Source organism: Harpia harpyja, chromosome 9, assembly GCF_026419915.1.
Source record: "Harpia harpyja isolate bHarHar1 chromosome 9, bHarHar1 primary haplotype, whole genome shotgun sequence".
Classification (NCBI taxonomy): domain Eukaryota; kingdom Metazoa; phylum Chordata; class Aves; order Accipitriformes; family Accipitridae; genus Harpia; species Harpia harpyja.
Window position 1 is genome coordinate 43023221 of NC_068948.1, and position 15978 is coordinate 43039198.

Consider the following 15978-nt stretch of genomic DNA (forward strand, 5'->3'; position numbering starts at 1 on the left):
AAACAATGTTTGTAGCGCAAAAGAAAGCTTGCATTTGTGTGTACTGAGCACAGAGATGCTTGTGGAGGCAGGAAGGTTTAGCCTTCAGGTAATGGCCCTAAAAGTTAGTGAATTCTGAGATAGGTTCCACTGTAATTCAGAATCAAAGGCCACTTTCCAAAGACTTATCTTTCACCTTTCTTTTTCTTCTTATTTTTCCTAGCTGTGGTGGTGGCTATCGGGGAGGAGAGGACATGGATAACAGCATGAATCACTGATGAGCTGTGATTTATAAAAGCCTTCAATACCGTCAGCTGGGGCTGAAGGCTGTCAAAGCAATGCCGGACTGGCCCGCCTGGTGGCAAACTGCTTTCACTGGAAGTGCCTCTCCATTTAGGAGGTTTGGGAACAACAAACGTGCTTACTGGGATTTCAGACTGTAATCTCATCTCTGTGCATTTTCAAGTTTTCAGGGACCTGCTCATCCCTCTCGAATAGCATTGTTTCCTCCATCAGATACTGTCTTAACAAACGCAGAGTCCGTGCTGCAGAGATAGCGTCTGTGTCTCAAACTTCACAGAGTTTCTGGGGGGTTCTTCATCTTCTCCCTGTAGTCCTGGAACTGCAGAAATCAATATTCTGCCATCTGTAAATCCTTTGTTCCCCTTTTCACCAGGGCTTTATCAGCTTTGTAAGTGAAGGAGGGAGGGGGGAAGAGGGCATTGAGAAAGCCATTGTCCCTTCTCTCGGGAATGATCTGGAAGTACTATGCAAATCTTCATTTGAAGACCCTGGGAACTGGGGGAGGGCTTTAGCTGTGAGCTCAGTAGGAGGGGAGCTCTGCATCCCTGCTGACACACTCCTGCCTAGTGCAAGGAGCTGGGAAGAGTTTTTTGAACTGGCAGAAGAGACGTTTTGTGCTTTGTGCACTTCTGTGAGGCTTTGCACTCCTTATGTTTCCTGCTTTGTGCTTTTTTTCTGCCTGCTTCTTCTGAATGTTTGCATAAGAATTGGGTAGGGGAGAGATCTAAGAGCTGCGATTATCAGTGATGAAGTCAGAACGGTGCAGGGTGTAGCACCCCTCCTGCCTTCCCACCTTGCACCCTGGAGTCTCCCACCAAGCAGTGGTGCAGCCCCAGTGGTGCTAGCGCATGTATAGCCTGACTGCTGGCATTAGCATAGAGCACGGACGCAGTTTCAGTAAGCAAATAATTCAGCTGGTCAGGAGTGGCGGAGTAAAATAGTTTGCAGTTCTCAAATTATCACGTTGTAGCCAGGTCTTAAAAAGCCTCCTCTTACGGGGACAAAGACTCGCAGACCAGTACCTGCTTTATGAAACCCTGCAGTCTGTCCTGGCTTGGCTCAGAGCTCTGTCACCTGTTTTATATTAGGGCAGGGTCACACTAACTGCCAGTTTCCTGGAAGCTGTGTAGGGTCCTTCTTAGGCCTCATGGAAGGGGAAATAGCCTGACTGCATAGACACATAGGTGAACAGGACAGCAGGGGAGGGAGAGTACAGATTCATATCTAGGCATTTTTGTGTTTATAAGCTACTGTAAAAGCAGTGATAGTCTTTTGATTTTCTGACCTTCATTTTCACAGCATCAGTCCCATGGTTTATTTTTCAAACTTTGAGGGGTTTTGCATTCCAACAAACTAAAAATTACTTTCAAACAATGACAGCCCTGCAAAATGCAACACTATTCTCTGTCTCTCCTGGGCAGCTGAGAAGATGCAGCCTTTTAAAAATCTCACCTTCTGTCAAAGTCATAGGAACACATGCCATGAGACCTGATTCTCTGTTACTTCCCACGTTATATCCAAATCAATGTAAAACACTAGTGTTTTGTTCTGCAAGTACTTTACTGCTTTGTAGAGGGAAAGTGCATCACAAGCATACTCTCACATGCACAATTGGGTCTAAATCTGCTCTCTTTTTTTTCATGTGTAACTCCAGAGTGACTCAGCTGACTTGGGAAATGTCCCCTGAAACCATGCTAGCTGGAAGCCAGCCTTGGACATGCCCTCTCGCTCCTGTAAGTGCTCCCACTACCTGTGCACACTCGCGCATCCATGTTGATGCTTTCCTGAGTAAGCTTGTTTGCATGCGGACTGGTGTATGAATGCACATTCTTCTCACCCACTCTTCACATATGCATGCAAACACACACGCATTCTCAAGTGCACACATCCATTCCCTTTCTCTCATATACATTTGTGCGCATACACAGACCTTTTTGAAAGCTCCTGTTTTCAGAAAGGTTTTATTTATAGGTCCTGCCTGGTTGTGAATGTGAAAGGGAGAAAGCCCCTCAGAGGGTTCCTTTCATGTGTAAATCAGCCTAGGCTGAGAGCATTGGGGTCACTGAGAGGAGGATTTCACTCTTAATTACTCAGAGAGAAAGCAGGCAGGGGACTTTCTCAAACTAATAGGGTTGTTCTCTGCTGGGGAAAGCAGCCTGAGATGCCCAAGTTTCTCTTGCATCAGACTTCGGGCTCTGATTCACAGGCCTCTTCTGCCAGTAGCAAGAGCTGGTATCTATGTGGCACTTGGAACAAACAGTTCAGCTTCCAAACTGGCTTACTTATTATGGTTATGTTCATTCTGATAATTGGGTGTTCTCTGGAGGCCAATGTAAGAACTGACCTAGTTTGCTTTATTTTTATGCCACTTTTATTGAAAACTTATGTTAGTCTGTGCTGCTTATATCTGTGACTCCATCTGAGGACCTCAGTATTCTTCCAGACCTGAAAGCTCTCACCTCTCTGCCAAGCAGCAAAATGTTATTGTCTAGAGATTAGTCCAGTGAGCAGGGCTCTGAACTTGGACTTAAAACCAGCACTGAATTCCCAGTTCAGCCACCGAATGCCTTTGTGACCTTAGCTGTGAAACGGGGTAATCTTCTCTCTGGAATGGGGCTGTTAAGAACAGAAGTCAATATGGATTGTGATACTCTTGGTAATAAGGCTGCGAATACTAGGGTAAACGCATGTCTGAAGAGAGGTATCTTTTTCCTGGAATGCAACGCAGGCATGGGGATTCCCCTGCTGAAGTAGCATTGTCACCTGTCATCCCTCAACACAAAACTGAGTCTGGAAGTCTATTGCAGAGACAGGAATACCCCAGCCACAAGCCACTCGGTTCTCTACAGGAACCGCAGGACCTGCTTGTACAACCACACGCTAATACAAAGTGCAGCTGCAAAGTGCAGCTGTCAGTAGTTGCAAGGAAGAGATCTGTCAAGTGCATGCGCACACACAAGCAAGTATATTTTTTAACTTCGGTTGACTCAGTTAAATTTACAGCCTCTCATCTGTACACCTCCTTTTCATATAGCCTCTGCTTTTCTGGATAGGAAGTAAATGCTTTGAGGGCTGAACATTCCCAACCTGTGCACAAACAGCCCCCTGGGAACCCTGATACAGGGTTCTTGAAGCTGCATTAGTTCAGCTTGCCTGGGATGACAGAGGTTTTAGTGCAGGAGCACCTGTTTGAGGAAGCTCACAGTAGTGGTGGGGGCCATTGGCAGATGAGGTCAGCAGTCTGAAGTGTCTGCATAGGTCAGAGAGAAATGAATGGGTCATTTCTTTTGCAAATGAAGAGCTGCAGCCTGGAGCAGCCTTAGCAGAGCCCAGCATGTGGGTCCAGGCTGTGCCTTTTATAAGCTGATGGAAATGGGGCCCAAAAGGACTTCCCTGATGGAGTTCTGTCACAGCCTTTGTTATCTTTGCCTCCTGCAGCATGCACTGGGCATAGAATATGGATTGGGGGTTATCCTGGCTACCAGCACAGTCAAGAGGATGAAGCCTTTATGGCTGCATAGAAAACCTAAGGCTGCAGGGTATCCTTATTGCCATTCCACAAGGAAAATCTTGTTTTAAGATGTAGAACACATGTTTCTTTCTGCTTTAGTGCTCCTTTTTACCCAACCTACACTAAAATGAGTAAATCCAAGGGCTGCTTTAAAATAATGCACATAACTGAGTAACAGGGATTAAAAGGCCTGGATTCTATTCTTCATGCTGGTGGTAAATTGTCAGTTACTTTGACAAAGCCCTATGAATGCCTTATGCCTCTCTTTTTCTGTAAAACACTGAATAATAGTAATGTATTCCTTTTTCTAAAACGTTCTGAGGATTTGGGCTACAGAGTACTTTATATATGCAAAATGTTGCTGTTAGTAGCGCCGTCTGTCAATGAAATCTCTTTTTGTCTACTTTTTATGCAACAATGTTACTTTCTCTGAGTTGTTGATTTAGGATTAATTTTATGTTATATAAACAATGTCAGTTCTGTCTTGCCATTTGCCTTTTGCTTCTTTGCAGACCACCAGGGAACTTCTTTCGCTGTGACATTGTAATGGGAGGTGGAGACACCTCGAGGAGAAGGTCGAAACAGACAACAGCAATTACAGTCAATAACATCTATGACTTGAGAAAATCTTGCCTCAATTAGAGGTTTGTGTGTGATCTGTGCATGCCATCTTTCCTATGTACAGGTATTTAAAATAAGGCAGGACACAGAAATAACTGTTTCCCTTGTAGGAGCTCTAGGAGGAGCTTCCTATTATTGTTGTCTTTTCACAGCCTCAGATAGAGTAGGGCAGGGTGGGGGTTTTAAGGGGAAGGCAGCTAAGGTTAGAGTAACTGTGCTCAAGGTTTTTCCTCACTGCTGTGATGTTACAGCCGTGACAAGCAGCTAGAAGTTAGAACAGTCCTGGGACTGCCAGAACTTGCACTGAAGAGAAAAATGAGCTTAGGTTTAGATTTTATTTTTCGACCTCTGCTATGTGTGAAGGATTGGTTTTTATGGCTTTTATCTCCATTTTCCTTTAGAAACCTCAGGAGGACTGTCCACCCTTCAAATCTGTTTTGATGTGTTTTAAATGCATGATATGGAGCACAGCCACTCTTAGTAGGTTGCAGAAAGAGGACATAAAATCATAACATGTCTTCAGAGGGTAAGTATGTTCTTTAGTTCCTAGAAGCATCAGCCAGGTTTACACCACTTTGTGTAAGAAGAGCTGCAAGAGAAGATGAATGTTTCTGAGGGCTCGGGGACAGTTTCATGTTTAGGGTAAGGCTGAGGTTAGCCATGGAGCCTGTGTCCAGGCAGTAATTTGACAGCAGACATGGGCACACAGTAATGCAGTCTCTGAAAATCACAGAAGCCTGCTGAGTTATTGTGAGCTGGAGGAGCTTTTCTGTTTGTGGGCACATGGGTCTGCCTGCCTCTCATTGTGCAGACATAACTGAGACATAAAGGAGGCTGGCAAATTGCAGAACACTGATGGAAGGGGGGGACAGGGGACTGAAGAAGAAAAGTTAAGAGTTTTTAGACAAAGGGCTCAAGCCTGGTTGTGAATTCCTAGCAGGTAGCTGGTCTTTAATGAAAGCATTTGTCAAGTAACGTACTGATTTAATGTGGGAATTGGATAGATATCCGCAAAGGTTTTTGTACCCTGTTTGCAGTGTGATTATGGGAGATGTTAACAGAGAAAGCAGTTTTACTTTCTACCAAGGTGTGTATTTGTTCATGTACCTAAACTATATAGGGCAGGCAGTATAGATGACATCATACAAAGTGAGACACAGACAACACTATGGGGTATGGGAATATAATATCCCCACAGATTGTGACTGGTCGTAAATAAGGCATATAACTTGCTTTCCTTCTGGTGGTACCCCACCATACTGTGAGCATCATTGTTGGATTATCCAGGGCCTTGCATCAGCTGCACTTTGCACCTGGCTGATGGTCTATATCCCCTGTCCCACAGACCCACTCCTGTTTTACCTGGGCAGTGCACCCTACGCAGCATCTCCATTACAAGCAGCGCCTTTCTCAGACCCTGTGTTATCTCATTTCACTGCACCGGGACCTCACTGTCATGATGTAGTTGCCTGGCTGTACTCAGCAGTGGTTGTGATCAGGCTGCACATCCATGCTGTGCCTGTCACTGATCCGATGGAACCGATGCATTCCACAAAGCACAGCCAGCAGGTCCTCTCTGGTCAGTGTGTGTCCCCTTTTTGTGCCTGTTGGGACTCTGTTAGGGAGTGTAACAGGCTCTGCATGGCAGGTTGGTAGGCAGTCCCCCTACACTTCCCCCAGTATCCTACCACAGCTCTAGCTGATGCACAGGGTTGTAGTGTTTTGAGATCGGCCGCTCATTTCAAATTTTTTTTTTTTTTTAAACTTTCAAAAGTCTTTCTTGAGCCTTGAACCATTCCTATGCTGGAGCCTTGTGAATTAATTGCCAAGGACTCACAAGTTGCTGATAGATGTGTGCAGAAACTAGCTACATGGTTGCCCATTCCTGTAAATAATTGAACTTTTCATAAATTTAATTCTGGGCTTTTTCTTAAAAGCCCTCTCCCAAACTGGACACAAGATAATGGACACCAGCAGGCACAGCTCCCAGAGACATGGATATTGTCACATATCCAAAAGCCTGGTGGGAGGAGCAGACATTAGGGCTGAATTCATCCTGGCAGGGAGATTCAGCTGAGAGAGGAGGAAAAGAAAGGTCAGAGGCAGCTCCAAGGAAACGGCTTTGGTTTAAAATGTTTCATTAGAGTTTTCACACTGGAAATATAAAGTACGGGAATACAATTGCTTGGCAGAGGACCCACAGTTAGTAACAGTCCTGTATACATTCAGGACTTTATACAGAAGGAGACAAAATGTATCCCTGGCCATCTCAGTAAAATTATGGGTGCCTCTTGTGAATGTGACTTTTTTCCAGAATAGCTTACATAATCTGGAGATGGGTTTTTTATCAATATTGGTAAAAGATGTTCTTTTTCCAGTAGACCATTGCTCTCTGCTGTGGCCACGCAGCCTTTGCAGGGCAGACTAGCTTTATCTAAGCAGTGTATGCGCATCAGTCCAGCTGGGAACACTATTGGGATGCTCACCTCGCATTGTTTCCCTTCCCCTCTATGTCTGTCTGATTTTTCCTGGTGTAACTCAGTAAGATAATCACGGTCACCCTTTTCCAAAGGGTTAGTCTTCCCCTGGTTGATTTGACAAGCTCCTTTTTTGAAGATAGTTCTTACTTGCCACTTGAGCTTTGTCACCTCAGGATGTTTTACCTCCTCATGCAGGCAGGTTGGGAGTTTGGACTGGCGCACATACCTGCAAGATCTAGCCAATGCAGTGTTGTGGCAAATGTCACCAGTAAGGAGGTAAGAAATGGGATGCCAGTATGTCTCGTCTGCTTTCTTCTTTCGGGGCATAGCTTGACCAAAGAACTGAGCAGTTGAAACATCACAGAGGAGTATGTGGTGTGGATGGATTTTTTTATGGGAAGCCAGGATTAATTTACATTTGGTTTTTTTCTGTTTTAAGTTATAGGTGAAAAACTTGAAGGGGCTTTGTCCTTATGTCCCAGTGGCAGTTTTAGATTTACTCTGGCTTAGAAAGAAATGCGTCCCAACAGACTGGCAAAACAAAAGCATGCATACAGTGCCCTGCAAAGGTCATTCTTGACCAGACCCTGAAAGAGCTGAAGTACAGATTGTCATCAGTCTTTCACACTGCCAACCCCTGTGGCATGTTTGTACCCAGGTTCTTTTGTCAGCACTTCAAATAATTTTTATGTTCTTCACTGACTGTGCTGGGCAGTGTGTTGTCAGGGCCCTGGGTGCACCAGCTGACTCTGCAACTTCTTCCCCCTGTCCTACAGGTTTGGCTGCCTGTTTTCAAGGTCTGCCCTGATACGGTGGAGTGTAACCTAGGATCAGAGTGCTGTGAAAAGAGCTGTGTGTCAAAGAGCTGAGGGAAGTCTGCTGGGGCCTCCCCACTTCCCTTGGGAGCCACGGCACAGAGCTGCCCTTGTCCTCGCTCCTTGTCTGGGGTAGGCTGTAGGGCTGTCTGTGCCTGGCTGTGGACCTTCCTGATCCTGACCCCGAATTGCTGACTTGACTTTTTGGCTTGGCCTCAGACCTGGCTCATCCCTATGGGCTTCTCTGACGGTCTTTGGGCTCCTGTCTAAACGTGGTTACCGTCACCGGACCTGCTCCACTCTTCTTGCTTGGTCACTGTGGCACTGTGCCGCTTTACAGTGAGGTCCTGTCCTGCTGGCCTGGCTGTCAGCCCGGCTGTGCTCCCCAAGCTCCTCTGCAGCTCCTGCACTGCCCTGCTCCTGGCATTGACCGTGGCCTTTCAGATACAGCATCTCCGTCTGTCTGAGAAGTCGGAGAGTAAATGAGCAGCGATACGAGAGGCATTGTGGCATCATGCTGATTTATTGCTATGGCAAATAAGAAAGATGTGGCATTAGCTTTGCCTCCCTTCATTTCCAACTTCCTGAAAAGACAAACCGAAAATCGGATTTATTGGCAAGAGCTCGGACCGCCAAGAAAACAGCCGGCAGGAGGAGCTCTCTAGACATTTCGCTGCATCATTTTCGGACAGTCACAGCTGCATGTTTCAAGGGTGTCACTTTAGATCTACTTTCTTGGGACTTCCTTGCAGACAATCCAGCAGCAGCAGACGACAGAGACAACTTTGTGGTATTGCAACTGAGCAGCTCCAGTAATATATTTTTAATTTTTGTTGAGACTACTCAGATTCCTTCTCCCACTGTGATGCCTTTCTCTGTTGTTTTTTTCAGAAACTTAAGGTGTTCATGAAGATGTTGGGGATTCTTTTTAGTCCCTGGAAGGGGCCAAGTGTTTTATCTTCCAAGAAAGCTAGTGTAAGATTTTTATGGACAGCATCCTAATTACAGGGTAAAGAATTCCAAAGCAATGCTTGTCTTTGCATAGAAAGATGTACTCCTGGATTCCTCATGACCTCTGAGGGGACCTGTGAAGCAAAGAGCTCCAAAATGTATCAGTACCGCTCTGAATATTGGCCTGACAAAGTTATTCAAATAGTTCTGCCTCCTTGTATGCAGTTCATCTTTTTTTTTCTGTAAGAAGCAGGTATGGAAGACAGTAGTCACTCTTTTGCACAGCACTGCGTTCTCATTAGTCAGGTGCAAAGTATCACCCTGCTTCTTAAGGCCAGTCCTGCAGCCCTAAATTGCGTGGGCCCCATGGCTGTGCCTCTGCACCACCTTTAAAAAAGAAGTAAGATTTTATTTTTTTAATGTGGTGAATTCTTTACTTTTGTAAGTCTGGCCCTCAGTTATCTAAATGGGAACTAGGTGCCTTCTGGTCTTGAATGTTGCTGTAATAATTATTTTGATTCTGAATGTGCCAGAAACTATTTTAATGCATATCAGTGTAAATTAAGTCAATAGAGATTCTTCAAATTTATCCTGGTGTTCAAGAGAATGGAATTCATGCACTTCAATTTACAGCTTATTAAGTGATCAGAATTAATGAACTCGCAACAACCTTTTCTGTTCTTGTTTACACATTTTCTTCCTATTCACTCATAATGTACATGATTTAGAAAAAGCAGAGAGTTGAAAAGGCAGTGTGTGGGTCAGATATGTCCCATGGAGCACAGCATTGTGTTTCAGGCTTTAATCATATTTGCAAAGCTGCTGTGTAGAAATGGCACCTTCTGACTCAGTTGATGCACAGAAACCCAGCTTGATTTTCAGAATCCTCTCTGCATTCTGAAAGCTAGAAAAATATTTGTACTGAGGAACAGGGAAGCTGTTCTTCAGAGTCACTGGAGTTTAATAGATGCAGAACAATTTTTTTTGTTTGTTCGTTTTTTGGAGAGTCATTTTTCAGTATAGTACCATATTTCAGTCTGGAGGTTGGGAATAATGCAAACTGTTGGATCCACCTTTCCTTTTATTCTGAGATTTGGAAGTCATTTGGGATGTCACCAAGAAAACCTTACATAAATCCTCTTTTTCCCATGACCAACTGAAGGTTATCCCACTGTCGTTCATTCAATCCAAGGTTGGAATGACGAAAGGTTCCTTTTGATTTTCATGATGTTTAAGGCTAAATTTGTGAGGCTGCATGCTCATCTGGACATCATTTCTCTCTGACTTCATGGAACAGGACAACTTCTAAATGCTCCATCTGATCAATAGCAAAAATCTCAGAGACTTCCTGTTATTACTGGGAGAGAGAACACCACTAACCTGTTAAAATACTAGGAAAACAAAAAGGGAAAAATAGGGGAGCAGCAGTAATTTAGATACCGTTGCATTTGTAGATGAAGCAACTGGGTGATAGCACTCGCATACCAATACCTTTATCTCATCTCTGTCTATCACTCTAGAAAAGTTATCATATGAGCACACTGAAAGATCTGTCAGCAGATAAATACAGGGCTTGTATGCAACCTCTGCAGAACTGGAGGAGATTGAAGGTCCAAAGTTAGAAGGAAAAAGGATGGGGTACACACAGCAAACCTGATATGAGTGAGTTGAGGGTACCCTGCTAGAGCAGTAGTGCAGGTGTGCACAGAAACCCTGACAGTGACATTTGGAGGACCCATTTACTCAGGGAAAGGAGGTAGACAGGGCTTTAAAATGCTACTGTGGGAGAGAATGAGGGATTCCTGAAGAGGAAAATGTTGGGATCACAGCAACCCATACACAGCCTGCTCGGGGGCATGCACATGCCGCAGGCGTTGGAGAGGGAGCTGAGAGGTTTGGAAAGGTGGCATATGAGGCATTTGTGCAGCGGGGGAGTGCAGCTTATGGAGTAAATCCCTGTATGAGAGAGCAAAATCTTCAAAGGAACGGCTGTAGATAGTGAACTGCCCTCAAGAAATGAGAAATAGAGGGCAGGCCAGCCATCTCGCACTGAGCAGCTATGCTGACAGAGCTGCTGAGAGCGAGGGGGGGACCAAGGCAGCAAATGGGAAGGGTTGTTTCAAACCATGTGGGCTGCTTCTGGCCGATGTATGACTTGCTGAAAACCAGAGAAACTGGTTAGTAACTCAGGCAGGCTAGAGTGGAGTCCAGGGCTGGACAGAGCTCTGAGCACAGCCACACAAGCAGCTAAGTGTGAACTTGGTCCCTGCAGAACAGCTGAAACTGCCTGCCTGGCTGCCTCTCTCCGTGCTGGTGCGGAGGTTGTGCATCTCGGGGGCTTCTGGGCAGTCCCTGTGCATGAAAGTACTGTGCAGAGGCAGGTAGTCTCTGGAAGTTGATGTATGGCAAATTCCTAGTCCTTTTTACCTCTTTTTGCTTATGTACTTTCAGGCCAATGTTAAAAGAGGAGAGACACCCTCAGAGGAAAGAGTAGTGAAGTGATATCGGATTCAATCTGAGGATTTGTAAAAACGGGGGGAGGAGAGCCAGTGGTTGCATCTGAGGAAGGTAGAGCATGCTGGATTCACAGGATTCAACTTTTAAGTACAACTGACTTACAATTCTGATTGAAAAACAAACATATCTTAATACGAGTTTCAAGTACTGCTCTATTTTCTGAATTTGTTAGCTTTTTTTTCTTCTTTCCTTCTTAGTGCTGTGTGTTCAAGCGCACAAGGCAATAACTTAACAACACTGCTAGTATTTCCAAGTTCTGTTTCTTTAAGAAGTTCATAAAACTTGTCACAAAACCCCAGTAAAGCTCTTTCTGCTGCGCTATCTAATCCAAAGTAGTTTGTATCAGATTTATGTTCTGGCAGCTCTGTGATAAACTTGGACTCTACCACATTATGAACACAAAAGATTACTTAAAGTTGTTGTTATTGAATTTAAAGGACTCTTTTGTTTCGTGGACTCCACACCCTCAGACCAGGGTTGTGGTCTCCAGTGGCTGTGTACCTCATACATTTACAAACTTAGGCAGCCGGGAATGAAGACATTTCCACCAGTGACAATTTAATATTTTGGTAGATTTAACCTGTTCTTTGTGTTAAAATTGTGCATGTCAAAAAACACAGTAGAAGAGAAAAAGCATTGGAGAATTCAGTGAGGTCTGGTACTTTGACCAAAGGGTCCTTGAGATGTAAATGTTACTTTTCTCCTCTATCATGTACGTCCCCTTAAACCTGATGTCTCAATTCATAAGGCTTCCCTGAAACCCTGGATCAACCTTGTGAAGTTCCTAGGAAAAGACAATTACGCAGAAAATTATCAGACTCTTTATTCCCCTGGTGTGAGGCCTTGCAAAGTTGAGCCTGAAAACATAGAAGAGTGAAACTATGATGTCAGTCACACCCGCAACACAAAGATTATAGGTGTAACCAGAGGAGGAATTCATCACAAAATCTCTCTGATCTGAAATCAAGCAGAACTCTGGAAACAGCTGCCAAATATCCAAGGCCAGAGACCTCTCATCCTGGTGCTGGTTCTCGTGTTATCTGGTGCTCTAAAGCTTGTTCTATCCCCAATTTATGGAAAGAGGAAAGATTACTGACATCCATTGTATAAGTTGGAATGGTTTTTTTGGGTTTTTGGGGGTGTGGGTTTTTTTGTCAAAATAATCTACATTTGGCTGAAGGAATAGTAGTTTTTCTTACAATGACTCCAGGAGAAAAAGGTATTTACTATCTCCGCACTTCCAAGAGAGAAGTTCACCTTACAACATCAGGTGTACTCTTGGGGTTGCAACTAGTAGAGGCTACCATTCTTAATAGTACAATGGTCCGTACTGTCTAACTGCCCCTGGAGCAAAAGATCAGTTTAATCATTAATGAATTCATCTTTAAATTACTTGTCTTGAAAAGGTTATATATTACTTGTGTGGGACCATGCAACCTTGTCTCTGTATTGTTTGTGTACTCACGACCGCCACTATTTTGCATGTTCATTGTCCGATTCTGTTGACATTTGTAAAGCATTCATGGAATTTAGGGGTTTTCTTCTAATGTTATATCCCAAACACGTGACTCTCTAGCTCAGTGGGACTCTGGTGGAGGGTCACTGCATTGCTCTAAGACCTGTTGGAAGTCCAGGCATGCAAAGGCAGCAGCTATCAGGGCAGGGACAGGCAGAGGACACAGTGAACTTCTCAGCTGGCTTCTCGTTTCCAGCCACATGCTCTGTACTGTTGTGTTCTACTGTGAGAATCTTTCAATTCTTCTTCCCTTTGGGTCTTTAATGCTAGCAGATGGAAATCCAGCTCAACTTTCAAAAACTCTGAATAATTTACTAAGAACAAAATTGTTGGGTCTGAGAGCTGGTTCCTTCTCTCTCTCTTTCTCCTTTTCTCTCTGCAAACTGCCTTTCAGAGGCAAAGTTTCTAATTACAGGTCAGGGAGGCAGGTTTAATCACACAGCAGAGCCCTTGATGCAGTATTAGAGAGTGTTATTTATACACCTGAATTAATAGGGATGCAGCATTTCAGTTGAGAAGAATAAGGTGGTTTTCAATTTCACTCTTTTTATGTGAAACAAACCACATCAGATTCACCGGGCTTTTTGACCTAAATTATTGGGATTCTGAGTAACTAACAAGTAACTGCTGTGCAGAGCTAGAGCAAAAAGAAGCAGGAATAGACAGAGAACTGCTCACATAGCAGAGGAACAACAGAAGCAGGGTGTATCAGAAAAAGCTGGGAGGGGATAGAAAAAGGAAGCCATTGGGAAAACTGAACAGGGTAAGAATACACACATGCAGCTGTCTATTCCAAGGAAGACTTTTGGAGAGTGGTAGCATCCACAGAAACTGAAGGGCAGTCTGCAGTGTGTTGGCACACACTCAGATATCTCAAAATATTGTTGTTCTTTTAAGGCCAAGAATAGGAGAGGTGGAGATGAAACCTGAAGCGTGTGAGGAGTCCCTTGTACTCTATGCGGCAGGGAATGGGATCCCTGCACCATCAGCACTTAGGGTCACCGTCAGCTTTTACTGGAGGTATTGGTTCTGTAGCACTGAAAAGAAGTGGGGAGTCCTGGACAGGATTGTTCCTGCAGTGTTGTGAGCTTCAATGTGACTTATTTACAGCAGTAGAGAGATGAGATTTCTCTGCTATTTTGGATATGAAACTCACAATCCCTGTGGACTTTCATCCAGTTTTATCTCTGTCTCTTACTTGTGTAGTTTGGCTTCATGTTTGGTTTTTGCTTGGCTGCTTGGAAAGTCTGTGAAAATTTCTAGGAGCTTTCTGGACTTTTTTCAGGGTTAACAATGGGACACCTGTGCCCATGCATCTGGTTCTCTAAGTTACGGAATACACTGAGTTGACTGAGATCCTGATGCCCAGAGGCATCGTTCAGGCTCTGCGATAGGTTTGTGTATCTCCCACTATGTAGATGTGTTGGGCCACGTGATGGGAAAGGGCCCCCAACGCTAGGCTGTTCCTTCTAGCAGCAGTTCTCCTAGCTGTGGTTCATGGGTAAGCCACCTCTCCCACAGTGTGCCCAGGTACCTGCAAAGCTATGAAGCTCACCGTGACCTGCCAAACCAACATATCTGCCACATGAAAATCCCAAAGCGACAGAGAGAGAGGGGTGCTATGCTTCAAAATAGCTAAAATGCAGGTTCTGTGGGTATGGAGCAAAGCATAGCAGCCAGAATACCAGGTCTTATGCTCAGTATGTGAGGCTTGGTGTGGCCTTGAGCTCCTAGAAGCTGTATTTTGCTGCGAGTGGTAGATTTCTAGAAGCTGTACTCAGCAGTCGCTAAGCTAAGAGACAGATGAATGCAATGCAGTCAGTACCTATATGATATGTTACTTAAGGAAAAAAAGGTTATCTACTTTTGTAAATTTACTCTGAATCCCAAGATAATTTTTTTGTTTAGTATACCTAGGCTGTGAACCTTGTTCTCATGTGTGTCTGCAAATCATTACCACAGTGCCGGAGCAGTGTGTGCAGGGAATAGACACTGATTCATCAGGTACACAGCGTCACAGTGCTCTGGCCATTGGATCTGTCAGGCTGGGTTTCCAGCAGTGTGTCAGGATCCAAAACTGAGTTGCAAGCTGGTTGGAAACTCAGTTGCAGAAAAGAGGTCACAAGCCTGAGAGAGCAAGCAAAAGAGAAGTCTTCAGCAGAGAAAGATGGAAAATACTGCTCTCCTGGATGCGCTGGGAGCAGCCCAGCTATGCTTCTTAGGCTTTGCATTGCCAACAGGAGGTTTTCTACCAGGCTGCAAGGGAGGAGGATGCGAGGTCTGTGTGCACTCTCTCTGTGACATCCCTGTTATTACTGTCACACGCAGGTGGCTGACACCCACCGTGACAGAGGCAACTGAGGGTTTGGTGTTGTGCTGTACTAGACAACTTGTCAGGTGTGTGATAGTCAGGCTGCCCTTCCTGTGGGAGGAGATTTAGAGAGTGTTGTTGCTTTTTGGTATGTATGTGGTTTTCTCTTCCAAAAATAGCTATCTGCTGAAGTGGGAGGATTTCAGAAATGGGAGAGGATTAGCAGGGATGACATGGATGGTCATATTTCAGGGCAAACACCTGTAAATCAGTCTAAGCCTGTAAGTGGCAACCTATTAAACTGGGTTCACCTCAGCAGCATTCACCCTGTGTCTGTTCAGGAAGGCTGGAGCCAGCTCAGGGTACAGCTGGTGCTACAAGCTCAGCCTTTTCCCATCTTCTGTACCAGTGCAAACGGAGCAACTATGGATGTTTGCAGCCGACAAGACAAAACACATTAAAAAGGTGATGACATCTTTTTAATACATCTTCTGCATTTCTACTTCTATCTTATCCCATTTCTGACCCTTCTTGGAGCTCTGAAATGCTTTTCCTTCTTGTTTTGTTTGTAGGGGCTTTTTAGTAGAGAAGTTCTTTTTAACATTAGAGATGTTAGATCAAGTCTTCCAGTGCTGCCCCTTCTGTTCAGCAGAAGAGCTGCTAGCAGGGATGTGTTTTGGAGAGGTGAAGCATACAGCTGTTCTAACATCCCGTGCCCTTTCCAACCTGCAGGCATGCAGTGAGAAATCAGGATATTAACTTGAATCCTCTGTTATTGCCACTCGCTTCTCCCCTTTCAAAAAGAACTCTGCCGTGTGGAATTTCTGAATGAACTGCTGCAAACTCCCGTTTAATGAACTTTGCATAATAAAGTGTTAAGAAAACATTTCCTATAGATACATAGCTTAACCACAAAGTATTAATGATTAAGTTACTTTGTGAACAAACACTCTCTACCTGTGACCTGGCGGTGA

General features: G+C 44.5%; 1 protein-coding gene and 2 long non-coding RNA genes across 4 annotated transcripts in view; all 3 read left to right on the forward strand.

The window, feature by feature from the left end:
- Window positions 1-1937: 1937 nt before the first annotated feature.
- LOC128145516 (uncharacterized) lies at window positions 1938-4935 on the forward strand. The gene is made up of 3 exons (XR_008236500.1): window positions 1938-2015; window positions 4306-4437; window positions 4816-4935. It is a non-coding gene; the product is annotated as an uncharacterized LOC128145516 (long non-coding RNA).
- A 2053-nt stretch (window positions 4936-6988) lies between these two features.
- LOC128145911 (uncharacterized) lies at window positions 6989-9334 on the forward strand. Its single transcript, XR_008236618.1, has 2 exons — window positions 6989-7170; window positions 7671-9334. It is a non-coding gene; the product is annotated as an uncharacterized LOC128145911 (long non-coding RNA).
- A 6113-nt stretch (window positions 9335-15447) lies between these two features.
- The window catches only part of MSI1 (musashi RNA binding protein 1), a 59949-nt gene continuing 59418 nt past the window's right edge, over window positions 15448-15978 (forward strand). The window contains exon 1 of one of the 2 annotated variants that reach the window (XM_052796125.1): window positions 15448-15469. The gene's annotated coding sequence lies outside the window, so the exon portion shown is untranslated. The remainder of the gene's footprint in view (window positions 15470-15978) is intronic. The other variant, XM_052796124.1, reaches the window with a different exon arrangement.